This window comes from Beta vulgaris, chromosome 8, assembly GCF_026745355.1.
Source record: "Beta vulgaris subsp. vulgaris cultivar EL10 chromosome 8, EL10.2, whole genome shotgun sequence".
Classification (NCBI taxonomy): Eukaryota; Viridiplantae; Streptophyta; class Magnoliopsida; order Caryophyllales; family Amaranthaceae; genus Beta; species Beta vulgaris.
Window position 1 is genome coordinate 45,582,398 of NC_079209.1, and position 4,349 is coordinate 45,586,746.

Sequence of the window (4,349 nt, forward strand, 5' to 3'; positions counted from 1 at the left end):
CAATATGGTTTTAACAGAAAAAATATTGAAAAAAAATTGACATTTGACCAGACATATTGTTCCGGTTTCTGACAAGAACCGCATCAATATATTAAAATCATATTAAAAATTAATATTTTAATATATTGTTGCGGTTCTTGTCAGAAACCGCAGCAATATATCTATACCAAAAAAAAATGAAACCCTAAATATAATTTAAGTGGGGCACCTCTCTCCTTCTCAAATCTCCCTCTCTCTCCTACAAACCCTAAATATAAATAAAATGGGGCGCCTCTCTCCCTCTCAAATCTCCCTCTCTCGTGTAAACCTAAGCTCCCAACCGCTCTCTCTCTTCCCTCTATCTCTTCCCTCTCTCATGTATAACTAAGCTCCCGGAAATCTCCCCCTCTCTCTACTGTAGAACCCCGTCGTCATCCCGCAAATCTCCCTCTCCTCTTCCTTTTCGTTCGTTTGTAGTCGGCCGTTGGTCCTACGTCAATATCAAACCGGCGGCTATTCGTTCGTGAGTCGAAATCCTAGATCCTGCTGATCATTCGTTCGTCGAAATCGGACCCGCGGTAATTCGTTCGTGAGTCGAAATCAATATCGTCGTTCACGACAATACCAGACGAAATCGGACCGTCGGCAATATCAGACGAAATCGGACTGACGGATTATCAAGCTCCGTTCGTCGATATCTTTTTTTTTCCCCTTTTCTTTTTTTTCCGTTTTGTAGATCCGTAAATTTTGTGTTTTAGGAATTATAATTATTCTACTAGTGTTTCGGTGAAGGGTTTAGATTTGAGGAAAACGTGACTTTTCGTTTGATTTTTGTACTAGTTTTATTTTAGTAATTGTTATAATATTTTCAGATTTAGTATTTTGTGGTATTATCATATTATAGTTGTATAAAGTTTTTCTTATATTCTTATTCTTATGTTGGTGGTTTTTAAGAGAATTGTTATAATTTTTTTTTTCAGATCTGCTGTTGTTTTGGTATTATAATTTTGATTTTTTTATAATCTGTATTTTTGTATTTTTTATGTTTTTGAATTTGTATTATAATTTTTTGTCATTAGTTTCAATTAGTAGTGTTTTATTTTCTTTCCACCTTTTTTTCTTTCAAATTTGATGTAATAATGCAAAAAAAAAATTTTTTTTACCTGTACCGGTATCTATTGTTGCGGTTTCTGGTCAAAACCGCAACAATATGCTGTATTTTTTTCAATTAAAAAAATATATTAATGCGTTTTTGGCCTAGAAACCGCAGCAATATTTGTAGATATTGTTGCGGTTTAAAACCGCAGCAATACAATTAATACATATTGTTACCCCCTTAATTGTTGCGCGCCCCAAACCGGACCGCAGCAATAAGTATTTATTCTACTAGTGTTATGTCTATGTATTTGGCACCTCTTTTTCCATTACAAAATTAGCTTCCACATTCCTAAAAAAATTTAGCTTACACAGTTGCACTAATTTCGCAAAGTATCTTACGGAAATCACGACAAATCAGCACTCAAATCTTTACATTATTATGGCAAGTATTCACGACTATAAGCAATCATTTTACCAAACATAATATTTTTTTTATATTTTTTATGAATTCAAAAATATTACATTGTTAAGCTTAGGGGTGTTAACGAGCCGAACCGAGACCGAACAGGACCAGGCTCGGCTCGGCTCGAGAATGTGAGGGTCCGAGCTCAGCTCGAGCTCGAAGCTCGGCTCGAGCTTGAAGCTCGTCGAGCTCGAAAATCTGAGCTCGGCTCGAGTTCGAAAAAAAAAAGTTCGGCTCGGCTCAAGGCTCGTTTCGAAAAAGTTCGCGAACTGTTCGGCTCGAAAAAGCTCGAAAACTAACAAGTGAAGCAAGCAAGCAAAAACAGTAGAGAAACAGTAGTGAAGCAAAAACTAACAAGTGAAAATCGAAAAAATGGCACTACTGGAGACGATGAAACTACTGCTTGCCATTATAGGAATCGATTTTTTAATCTGAACATGAAAGTTTTAATTTATAGCCATTATAGGAATCGATTTTTTCCGTTGAAGAACAAGATCTCGGTGATGTTATTTCGAAATTTTTTTTGATTTTCACTAGCAGTAGTTTGATTTTTACATCTTCTTGTTAGTTGTTAGTTGATTAAATTTATAGCCATTATAGGAATCGAAAAAAAAACGAAAACTATTAACATTAACTGTCATCCTGCTCGCCGCCGAAGACGATGTCGCTCGCCGCCGTAGTGCTGCTCGTCGCCGAAGACGTTGCTCGCCGCCGAAGACGCTACTGGAGATTGGGGATTTAGGCCTTTAGGGTTTTCGAAAACCCTTGAAGAAGTGGAGCAGGTCACGGTGCTGAATGAACGTGACTTGAAGTGTTAGCTTTTTTTGTTTTGTTTTTGGTGTTTCAAGTTTGTTTAAAATTTTAATTGGGTTGAGAAAAAAGCACTTAGTTTGTATCTTTTAGTTGGGCTAAAAATTTTAATTTGGTATATATTTTTAAAGTGGACTTCAAATTTTAATTCAAGTTGGGTTAGAAATTAATGTATAAAAAATTGTACTTTAAAATTTTTCGAACATGTTTGCGAGCTTTCGAGCCGAACTCTACTAGGCTTGGCTCGGCTTGTTAAGGTCGCGAGCCGATCTCGAACTCGAGTCGAGCCCTCTCGAGCCGAGCTTTGACCGAGCTTTGACTGAGCCGAGCTCGAACAGTTTGCGAGCCACCCTGGCTCATTAACACCCCTAGTTAAGCTTATTAATTAATGACAATTATGTCTTTAATTCTAGGATATAACCAACGCAAATTATTATAATAGACAGTCTAATTTTAATATAAAATTAGACAACCCAAGCCTACATTCTCCTAACAAGCTCATTCTATTTCTCTCTACCCAACACTATTTTTAGATATCTTGCACGATCCTAGTCATCCATTCTCTTCTCCTTCTTTTCTTTCCCTTTGAATCTCGAATTTCAACAAACAATTTTAAAAAATAGTCTGACAGTTTTACGGAAGGGATTAAACTAGTCATTAAATGGATTAAATCAGTCACTAAATAAATTAAAGAATCTTATTACTGAATAGATTAAACTGATCACTAAATAGATTTAAATGGTCACTAAATAAATTAAAGTAGTCACTATATTAAGAAAGATAGCCCGTTCTCTTCTTAATATTGGGCTTAGGCCATGCCTACTTTTAGATTAAAAGTAGACGTCTGTGACAAGACCAACCGTATAACCAATACCTAGCAGATTTGTATTTGGTTGATTGATATAACTATTGTAAATAATCAATAACTATCATCTCCTCCCTAAAAATATCAAATGAATGATAAATCAAAAACGTTAAACTTCGGATTCAATAATAAATTACGGATTCATTATATCAATACCCTACAAATCAGCCATAGATTTTGGATTCATTACTGTTATTAATCATCTACACTCTCCATTGCTCAGAATCAAGCTTCCAAAACTTGCAAAACACTTCAATTTTCTCCATCCATATTCAACTTATGGTGGTTTTCTCTTGGTCGCTAATACAGAGGAAAAGAAAAGAAAGAATTGACATAAAGATTTAAGCTCAAAATCTATGGAATGGCTCTTTGAATAGCTCTAAATAAGAGATTGTAAATTTTCTCTAAATCTGTAGACGAAGAATGAGAGGAAGAAGGAAGAGAGATGAGAGAAAGTAAAAAAAGGGAATCATAAATTGAACAGTTTTTTCACCAAGTACCCTCAAGTTTTCAAAAAATTCACCTGGTACCCTCCAAGTTTTCAAAATTCACAGGGTACCCCTAAGTTTCAAACTAATACACGGGGTACCCTTAAATGCCCTTAATTACTAACCGCGTCAACCGCCGTTAGTCATTAACCCTAATTTTCTGTTTTCAACTCTAATTAACCTCTAAACCTAACCCTAACCCTAACCCTAATCCTAACCCTAACTCTAACCCTAAACCCTAAACCTAACCACCCTTCCCCCACCCTCCCACCACCCCTACCCCCTGTCCCACCCCCACCCCACCGCCCCAGCCCCCTCCCTCACCCAGCAGCCCCCCCTCCCCGACCCTCGCAACCCCACCGCAGCCCCCACCCTCCCTCCCCCGCTCCATGCAATTTTTGCAGTCCCTGAAATCTCACCCCCTCCCCCACACCCGCACCCCCACCCCCGCGCCACCACCCTCGTTTTCGCTGCCCCTAAAATCGCACCCCTCCACCACCCTCGTTGCACCACCCTCCTCCAATTTCCGCGAAACAAAAAGTCCCCCCACAGCGAAAAAAACAGAGGGAAGAAGAAGGGGTTGCGGGCGGCGCGGGGGGCGCAGGCGGTGGAGTGCGAAAATGGAAGGGGGTGGGTTATGGTTGGC